Below are 10,361 nucleotides of genomic sequence, written 5' to 3' on the forward strand. Positions count from 1 at the left end.
GATGGGACCCCGGCAAGTCGAGGATCCACGGGCGTTGTCCTCGCTGCATTCCATCTTGTGGAGTGCCTCTTGGCGGCGATCGGGTGCGGGCACTCACAGTGCCCTTCAGGGCCCCGAGGTGTGGTCGACACAGCAGACGTGCGGCGCCCGAATGACTTCGCCGGGCTCTTTCCGGCCCATTCTCACGAGCGTTCTGCCCAAACCAGGATTGGTTTGGGCAGAACGCTCGTGAGAATTGGCCGGCGTAGGACAGCCATTTGGACCGCCGTGCTCTCCATGGCCCAGGGCCCTTTCTCGCCCAGGTCATGTTGCTGCGGCCAAGAAATGGCTCGGAAAAGATGCGGCCCACCTCGGCACGCCGGCGCAATGGAGCGTTCCCGGAGCAGAGTTGAGGAACGGGTGGTGGCCTGGTGTGTGCCTCTGTCTTTCGGGTAGATGGGCCGGCCAAGGATGGGGATGACCTCATCTTGGTCCTACAGGTTTATCTCACTCTGAGGGTTGTCCGAAGCACCAGAGTTGCCGATGGAGACTGCGTGGTTGGGAGATGCATGGCTGCGGGTCTAAGGGTTTCCCATATGGAGGCCATGAGGGACAGGACCCCGGAAGCAGGTTGGGGAATCAGGCGAGTTTTCCAGACCGGACTTCGTGATGGGCCTGGCCCCGTGGTAGAGCGCAGGGATGGGACACCGGCAAGTCGAGTATCCACGGGCGTTGTCCACGCTGCATTCCATCTTGTGGAGTGCCTCTTGGCGGCGATCGGGTGCGGGCACTCACAGTGCCCTTCAGGGCCCCGAGGTGGGGGCGGCCCAGGAGACGTTCGGCGCCCGAATGATTTCGCCGGGCTTTTTCCGGCCAGTTCTCACGAGCGTTCTGCCCAAACCAGGATTGGTTTGGGCAGAACGCTCGTGAGAATTGGCCGGCGTAGGACAGCCCTGCGGACCGCCCTGCTCTCCATGGCCCAGGGCCCTTTCTCGCCCAGGGCATGTTGCTGCCGCCAAGAAATGGCTCGGAAAAGACGCGGCCCACCCCGGCACGCCGGCGCAATGGAGCGATCCCGGAGCAGAGTTGAAGAACGGGTGGTGGCCTGGTGTGCGCCTCTGTCTTTCTGGTACATGGGCCGGCCAAGGATGGGGATGACCTCATCTTGGTCATACAGGTTTATGTCACTCTGAGGGTTGTCCGAAGCACCAGAGGGGCCGATGGAGACTGCGTGGTTGGGAGATGCGTGGCTGCGGGTATAAGGGTTTCCCATATGGAGGCCATGAGGGACAGGATCCAGGAAGCAGGTTGGGGACGCAGGCGAGTGTTCCAGACCCGACTTCGTGATGGGCATGGCCCCGTGGTAGAGCGCAGGGATGGGACCCCGGCCAGTCGAGGATCCACGGGCGTTGTCCTCGCTGCATTCCATCTTGTGGAGTGCCTCTTGGCTGCGATCGGGTGCGGGCACTCACAGTGCCCTTCAGGGCCCCGAGGTGTGGTCGACACAGCAGACGTGCGGCGCCCGAATGACTTCGCCGGGCTCTTTCCGGCCCATTCTCACGAGCGTTCTGCCCAAACCAGGATTGCTTTGGGCAGAACGCTCGTGAGAATTGGCCGGCGTAGGACAGCCCTACGGACCGCCGTGCTCTCCATGGCCCAGGGTCCTTTCTCGCCCAGGGCATGTTGCTGCCACCAAGAAATGGCTCGGAAAAGACGAGGCCCACCCCGGCACGCCGGCGCATTGGAGCGTTCCCGGAGCAGAGTTGAAGAACGGGTGGTGGCCTGGTGTGCGCCTCTGTCTTTCGGGTAGATGGGCCCGCCAAGGAATGGGATGACCTCATCTTGGTCATACAGGTTTATGTCACTCTGAGGGTTGTCCGAAGCACCAGAGGGGCCGATGGAGACTGCGTGGTTGGGAGATGCGTGGCTGCGGGTCTAAGGGTTTCCCATATGGAGGCCATGAGGGACAGGACCCCGGAAGCAGGTTGGGGAAGCAGGCGAGTGTTCCAGACCGGACTTCGTGATGGGCCTGGCCTGTGGTAGAGCGCAGGGATGGGACCCCGGCAAGTCGAGGATCCACGGGCGTTGTCCTCGCTGCATTCCATCTTGTGGAGTGCCTCTTGGTGGCGATCGGGTGCGGGCACTCACAGTGCCCTTCAGGGCCCCGAGGTGGGGGCGGCCCAGCAGACTTGTGGCGCCCGAATGACTTCGACTGGCGTTTTCCGGCCAATTCTCACGAGCGTTCTGCCCAAACCAATCGCAGAACGGTCGTGAGAATTGGCCGGCGTAGGACAGCCCTGCGGACCGCCGTGCTCTCCATGGCCCAGGGCCCTTTCTCGCCCAGGGCATGATGCTGCCGCCAAGAAATGGCTCGGAAAAGACGCGGCCCACCCCGCACGCCGGCGCATTGGAGCGTTCCCGGAGCAGACTTGAAGAACGGGTGGTGGCCTGGTGTGCGCCTCTGTCTTTCGGGTACATGGACCGGCCAAGAATGGGGATGACCTCATCTTGGTCATACAGGTTTATGTCACTCTGAGGGTTGTCCGAAGCACCAGAGGGGCCGATGGAGACTGCGTGGTTGGGAGATGCGTGGCTGCGGGTCTAAGGGTTTCCCATATGGAGGCCATGAGGGACAGGACACCGGAAGCAGGTTGGCGAAGCAGGCGAGTGTTCCAGACCGGACTTCGTGATGGGCCTGGCCCCGTGGTAGAGCGCAGGGATGGGACCCCGGCAAGTCGAGGATCCACGGGCGTTGTCCTCGCTGCATTCCATCTTGTGGAGTGCCTCTTGGCGTCCATCGGGTGCGGGCACTCACAGTGCCCTTCAGGGCCCCGAGGTGGGGGCGGCCCAGCAGACGTGCGGCGTCCGAATGACTTCGCCGGGCTTTTTCCGGCCAATTCTCACGACCGTTCTGCCCAAACCAGGATTGGTTTGGGCAGAACGGTCGTGAGAATTGGCCGGCGTAGGACAGCCCTGCGGACCGCCGTGCTCTCCATGGCCCAGGGCCCTTTCTCGCCCAGGGCATGTTGCTGCCGCTTAGAAATGTCTCGGAGAAGACGCGGCCCACCCCGGCACGCCGGCGCATTGGAGCGTTCCCGGAGCAGAGTTGAAGAACGGGTGGTGGCCTGGTGTGCGCCTCTTTCTTTCGGGTACATGGGCCGGCCAAGGATGGGGATGACCTCATCTTGGTCGTACAGGTTGATCTCCCTCTGAGGGTTGTCCGAAGCACCAGAGGGGCCGATGGAGACTGCGTGGTTGGGAGATGCGTGGCTGCGGATCTAAGGGTTTCCCATATGGAGGCCATGAGGGACAGGAACCCGGAAGCAGGTTGGGGAAGCAGGCGAGTGTTCCAGACCGGACTTCGAGATGGGCCTGGCCCCGTGGTAGATCGCCGGGATGGGACCCCGGCAAGTCGAGGATCCACGGGCGTTGTCCTCGCTGCATTCCATCTTGTGGAGTGCCTCTTGGCGGCGATCGGGTGCGGGCACTCACAGTGCCCTTCAGGGCCCCGAGGTGGGGGCGGCCCAGCAGACGTGCGGCGCCCGAATGACTTCGCCGGGCTTTTTCCGGCCAATTCTCACGAGCGTTCTGCCCAAACCAGGATTGCTTTGGGCAGAACGCTCGTGAGAATTGGCCGGCGTAGGACAGCCCTGCGGACCGCCGTGCTCTCCATGGCCCAGGGCCCTTTCTCGCCCAGGGCATGTTGCTGCCGCCAAGTAATGTCTCGGATGGGCGCCTGGGTGGCTCAGTGGGTTAAGCCGCTGCCTACGGCTCAGGTCATGACCTCTGGGTCCTGGAATCGAGTCCCGCATCGGGCTCTCTACTCAGCAGGGAGCCTGCTTCCTCGTCTCTCTATCTGCCTGCCTCTCTGCCTACTTGTAATCTCTCTCTGTTAAATAAATAAATAAATCTTTAAAAAAAAAAAAAAAAAAGAAATGTCTCGGAGAAGACGCGGCCCACCCCTGTACGCCGGCGCATTGGAGCGTTCCCGGAGCAGAGTTGAAGAACGGGTGGTAGCCTGGTGTGCGCCTCTGTCTTTCGGGTAGATGGGCCGGCCAAGGATGGGGATGACCTCATCTTGGTCATACAGTTTGTTCTCACTCTGAGGGTAGTCCGAAGCACCAGAGGGGCCGATGGAGACTGCGTGGTTGGGAGATGCGTGGCTGCGGGTCTAAGGGTTTCCCACATGGAGGCCATGAGGGACAGGACCCCGGAAGCAGGTTGGGGAAGCAGGCGAGTGTTCCAGACCGGACTTCATGATGGGCCTGGACCCGTGGTAGAGCGCACGGATGGGACCCCGGCAAGTCGAGGATCCACGGGCGTTGTCCTCGCTGCATTCCATCTTGTGGAGTGCCTCTTGGCGGCGATCGGGTGCGGGCACTCACAGTGCCCTTCAGGGCCCCGAGGTGGGGGCGGCCCAGCAGACGTGCGGCGCCCGAATGACTTCGCCGGGCTTTTTCCGGCCAATTCTCACGAGCGTTCTGCCCAAACCAGGATTGCTTTGGGCAGAACGCTCGTGAGAATTGGCCGGCGTAGGACAGCCCTACGGACCGCCGTGCTCTCCATGGCCCAGGGTCCTTTCTCGCCCAGGGCATGTTGCTGCCACCAAGAAATGGCTCGGAAAAGACGAGGCCCACCCCGGCACGCCGGCGCATTGGAGCGTTCCCGGAGCAGAGTTGAAGAACGGGTGGTGGCCTGGTGTGCGCCTCTGTCTTTCGGGTAGATGGGCCCGCCATGAATGGGATGACCTCATCTTGGTCATACAGGTTTATGTCACTCTGAGGGTTGTCCGAAGCACCAGAGGGGCCGATGGAGACTGCGTGGTTGGGAGATGCGTGGCTGCGGGTCAAAGGGTTTCCCATATGGAGGCCATGAGGGACAGGACCCTGGAAGCAGGTTGGGGAAGCAGGCGAGTGTTCCAGACCGGACTTCGTGATGGGCCTGGCCCCGTGGTAGAGCGCAGGGATGGGACCCCGGCAAGTCGAGGATCCACGGGCGTTGTCCTCGCTGCATTCCATCTTGTGGAGTGCCTCTTGGTGGCGATCGGGTGCGGGCACTCACAGTGCCCTTCAGGGCCCCGAGGTGGGGGCGGCCCAGCAGACGTGTGGCGCCCGAATGACTTCGACGGGCGTTTTCCGGCCAATTCTCACGAGCGTTCTGCCCAAACCAATCCTGGTTTGGGCAGAACGCTCGTGAGAATTGGCCGGCGTAGGACAGCCCTGCGGACCGCCGTGCTCTCCATGGCCCAGGGCCCTTTCTCGCCCAGGGCATGTTGCTGCCGCCAAGAAATGGCTCGGAAAAGACGCGGCCCACCCCGCACGCCGGCGCATTGGAGCGTTCCCGGAGCAGACTTGAAGAACGGGTGGTGGCCTGGTGTGCGCCTCTTTCTTTCGGGTACATGGGCCGGCCAAGGATGGGGATGACCTCATCTTGGTCGTACAGGTTGATCTCCCTCTGAGGGTTGTCCGAAGCACCAGAGGGGCCGATGGAGACTGCGTGGTTGGGAGATGCGTGGCTGCGGATCTAAGGGTTTCCCATATGGAGGCCATGAGGGACAGGAACCCGGAAGCAGGTTGGGGAAGCAGGCGAGTGTTCCAGACCGGACTTCGAGATGGGCCTGGCCCCGTGGTAGATCGCCGGGATGGGACCCCGGCAAGTCGAGGATCCACGGGCGTTGTCCTCGCTGCATTCCATCTTGTGGAGTGCCTCTTGGCGGCGATCGGGTGCGGGCACTCACAGTGCCCTTCAGGGCCCCGAGGTGGGGGCGGCCCAGCAGACGTGCGGCGCCCGAATGACTTCGCCGGGCTTTTTCCGGCCAATTCTCACGAGCGTTCTGCCCAAACCAGGATTGCTTTGGGCAGAACGCTCGTGAGAATTGGCCGGCGTAGGACAGCCCTGCGGACCGCCGTGCTCTCCATGGCCCAGGGCCCTTTCTCGCCCAGGGCATGTTGCTGCCGCCAAGTAATGTCTCGGATGGGCGCCTGGGTGGCTCAGTGGGTTAAGCCGCTGCCTACGGCTCAGGTCATGACCTCTGGGTCCTGGAATCGAGTCCCGCATCGGGCTCTCTACTCAGCAGGGAGCCTGCTTCCTCGTCTCTCTCTCTGCCTGCCTCTCTGCCTACTTGTAATCTCTCTCTGTTAAATAAATAAATAAATCTTTAAAAAAAAAAAAAAAAAAAAAAAAGAAATGTCTCGGAGAAGACGCGGCCGACCCCGCACGCCGGCGCATTGGAGCGTTCCCGGAGCAGAGTTGAAGAACGGGTGGTGACCTGGTGTGCGCCTCTGTCTTTCGGGTACATGGGCCGGCCAAGGATGGGGATGACCTCATCTTGGTCATACAGGTTTATGTCACTCTGAGGGTTGTCCGAAGCACCAGAGGGGCCGAGGGAGACTCCGTGGTTGGGAGATACGTGGCTGCGGGTCTAAGGGTTTCCCATATGGAGGCCATGAGGGACAGGACCCTGGAAGCAGGTTGGGCAAGCAGGCGAGTGTTCCAGACCGGACTTCCTGATCGGCCTGGCCCCGTAGTAGAGCGCAGTGATGGGACCCCGGCAAGTCGAGGATCCACGGGCGTTGTCCTCGCTGCATTCCATCTTGTGGAGTGCCTCTTGGCGTCCATCGGGTGCGGGCACTCACAGTTCCCTTCAGGGCCCCGAGGTGGGGGCGGCCCAGCAGACGAGCGGCGCCCGAATGACTTCGCCGGGCTTTTTCCGGCCAATTCTCACGAGCGTTCTGCCCAAACCAGGAATGCTTTGGGCAGAACGCTCGTGAGAATTGACTGGCGTATGACAGCCCGGCGGACCGCCGTGCTCTCCATGGCCCAGGGCCCTTTCTCGCCCAGGGCATGTTGCTGCCGCCAAGAAATGTCTCGGAGATGACGCGGCCCACCCCGGCACGCCGGCGCATTGGAGCGTTCCCGGAGCAGAGTTGAAGAACGTGTGGTGGCCTGGTGTGCGACTCTTTCTTTCGGGTAGATGGGCAGGCCAAGGATGGGGATGACATCATCTTGGTCATACAGGTTGATCTCCCTCTAGGGTTGTCCGAAGCACCAGAGGGGCCGATGGAGACTGCGTGGTTGGGAGATGCGTGGCTGCGGGTCTAAGGGTTTCCCATATGGAGGCCATGAGGGACAGGACCCCGGAAGCAGGTTGGGGAAGCAGGCGAGTGTTCCAGACCGGACTTCGTGATGGGCCTAACCCCGTGGTAGAGAACAGGGATGGGACCCCGGCAAGTCGAGGATCCAAGGGCGTTGTCCTCGCTGCATTCCATCTTGTGGAGTGCCCATTGGCGGCGATCGGGTGCGGGCACGCTCAGTGCCCTTCAGGGCCCCGAGGTGGGGGCGGCCCAGCAGACGTGCGGCGCCCGAATGACTTCGCCGGGCTTTTTCCGGCCAATTCTCACGAGCGTTCTGCCCAAACCAGGATTGGTTTGGGCAGAACGCTCGTGAGAATTGGCCGGCGTAGGACAGCCCTGCGGACCGCCGTGCTCTCCATGGCCCAGGGCCCTTTCTCGCCCAGGGCATGTTGCTGCCGCCAAGAAATGGCTCCGAAAAGACGCGGCCCACCCCGGCACGCCGGCGCATTGGAGCGTTCCCGGAGCAGAGTTGAAGAACGGGTGGTGGCCTGGTGTGCGCCTCTGTCTTTCGGGTAGATGGGCAGGCCAATGATGGGGATGACCTCATCTTGGTCATACAGGTTGATCTCCCTCTAGGGTTGTCCGAAGCACCAGAGGGGCCGATGGAGACTGCGTGGTTGGGAGATGCGTGGCTGCGGGTCTAAGGGTTTCCCATATGGAGGCCATGAGGGACAGGACCCTGGAAGCAGGTTGGGGAAGCAGGCGAGTGTTCCAGACCGGACTTCGTGATGGGCCTGGCCCCGTGGTAGAGCGCAGGGATGGGACCCCGGCAAGTCGAGGATCCACGGGCGTTGTCCTCGCTGCATTCCATCTTGTGGAGTGCCTCTTGGTGGCGATCGGGTGCGGGCACTCACAGTGCCCTTCATGGCCCCGAGGTGGGGGCGGCCCAGCAGACGTGCGGCGCCCGAATGACTTCGCCGGGCTTTTTCCGGCCAATTCTCACGAGCGTTCTGCCCAAACCAATTGGGCAGAACGCTCGTGAGAATTGGCCGGCGTAGGACAGCCCTGCGGACCGCCGTGCTCTCCATGGCCCAGGGTCCTTTCTCGCCCAGGGCATGTTTCTGCCGCCAAGAAATGGCTCGGAAAAGACGCGGCCCACCCCGCACGCAGGCGCTTTGGAGCGTTCCCGGAGCAGAGTTGAAGAACGGGTGGTGGCCTGGTGTGCGCCTCTGTATTTCAGGTACTTGGGCCGGCCAAGGATGGGGATGACCTCATCTTGGTCATACAGGTTTATGTCACTCTGAGGGTTGTCCGAAGCACCAGAGGGGCCGATGGAGACTGCGTGGTTGGCAGATGCGTGCCTGCGGGTCTAAGGGTTTCCCATATGGAGGCCATGAGGGACAGGATCCAGGAAGCAGGTTGGGGAAGCAGGCGAGTGTTCCAGACCGGACTTCCTGATCGGCCTGGCCCCGTGGTCGAGCGCAGTGATGGGACCCCGGCAAGTCGAGGATCCACGGGCGTTGTCCTCGCTGCATTCCATCTAGTGGAGTGCCTCTTGGCGTCCATCGGGTGCGGGCACTCACAGTTCCCTTCAGGGCCCCGAGGTGGGGGCGGCCCAGCAGACGAGCGGCGCCCGATTGACTTCGCCGGGCTTTTTCCGGCCAATTCTCACGAGCGTTCTGCCCAAACCAGGATTGGTTTGGGCAGAACGCTCGTGAGAATTGGCCGGCGTAGGACAACCCTGCGGTCCGCCGTGCTCTCCATGGCCCAGGGCCCTTTCTCGCCCAAGGCATGTTGCTGCCGCCAAGAAATGGCTCAGAAAAGACGCGGCCCTCCCCGGCACGCCGGCGCATTGGAGCGTTCCCGGAGCAGAGTTGAAGAACGGGTGGTAGCCTGGTGTGCGCCTCTGTCTTTCGGGTAGATGGGCCGGCCAAGGATGGGGATGACCTCATCTTGGTCATACAGGTTGATCTCCCTCTGAGGGTTGTCCGAAGCACCAGAGGGGCCGATTGAGACTGCGTGGTTGGGAGATGCGTGGCTACGGATCTAAGCGTTTCCCATATGGAGGCATTGAGGGACAGGACCCTGGAAGCAGGTTGGGGAAGCAGGCGAGTGTTCCAGACCGGACTTCCTGATCGGCCTGGCCCCGTAGTAGAGCGCAGTGATGGGACCCCGGCAAGTCGAGGATCCACGGGCGTTGTCCTCGCTGCATTCCATCTTGTGGAGTGCCTCTTGGCGTCCATCGGGTGCGGGCACTCACAGTTCCCTTCAGGGCCCCGAGGTGGGGGTGGCCCAGCAGACAAGCGGCGCCCGAATGACTTCGCCGGGCTTTTTCCGGCCAATTCTCACGAGCGTTCTGCCCAAACCAGGATTGCTTTGGGCAGAACGCTCGTGAGAATTGCCTGGCGTAGGACAGCCCGGCGGACCGCCGTGCTCTCCAAGGCCCAGGGCCCTTTCTCGCCCAGGGCATGTTGCTGCCGCCAAGAAATGGCTGGAGATGACGCGGCCCACCCCGGCACGCCGGCGCACTGGACCGTTCCCGGAGCAGAGTTGAAGAACGTGTGGTGGCCTGGTGTGCGACTCTGTCTTTCGGGTAGATGGGCAGGCCAAGGATGGGGATGACCTCATCTTGGTCATACAGGTTGATCTCCCTCTAGGGTTGTCCGAAGCACCAGAGGGGCCGAAGGAGACTGCGTGGTTGGGAGATGCGTGGCTGCGGGTCTAAGGGTTTCCCATATGGAGGCCATGAGGGACAGGACCCCGGAAGCAGGTTGGGGAAGCAGGCGAGTGTTCCAGACCGGACTTCGTGATGGGCCTGGCCCCCTGGTAGAGCGCAGGGATGGGACCCCGGCAAGTCGAGGATCCACGGGCGTTGTCCTCGCTGCATTCCATCTTGTGGAGTGCCTCTTGGTGGGCGATAGGGTGCGGGCACTCACAGTGCCCTTCATGGCCCCGAGGTGGGGGCGGCCCAGCAGACCTGCAGCGCCCGAATGACTTCGCCGGGCGTTTTCCGGCCAATTCTCACTAGCGTTCCGCCCAAACCAGGATTGCTTTGGGCAGAACGCTCGTGAGAATTGGCCGGCGTAGGACAGCCCTGCGGACCGCCGTGCTCTCCATGGCCCAGGGCCCTCTCTCGCCCAGGGCATGTTTCTGCCGCCAAGAAATGGCTCGGAAAAGACGCGGCCCACCCAGCACGCCGGCGCTTTGGAGCGTTCCCGGAGCAGAGTTGAAGAACGGGTGGTGGCCTGGTGTGCGCCTCTGTCTTTCGGGTAGATGGGCCGGCCAAGGATGGGGATGACCTCTTCTTGG

This window comes from Mustela lutreola, chromosome Y (assembly GCF_030435805.1).
Source record: "Mustela lutreola isolate mMusLut2 chromosome Y, mMusLut2.pri, whole genome shotgun sequence".
In the NCBI taxonomy this organism is placed as follows: domain Eukaryota; kingdom Metazoa; phylum Chordata; class Mammalia; order Carnivora; family Mustelidae; genus Mustela; species Mustela lutreola.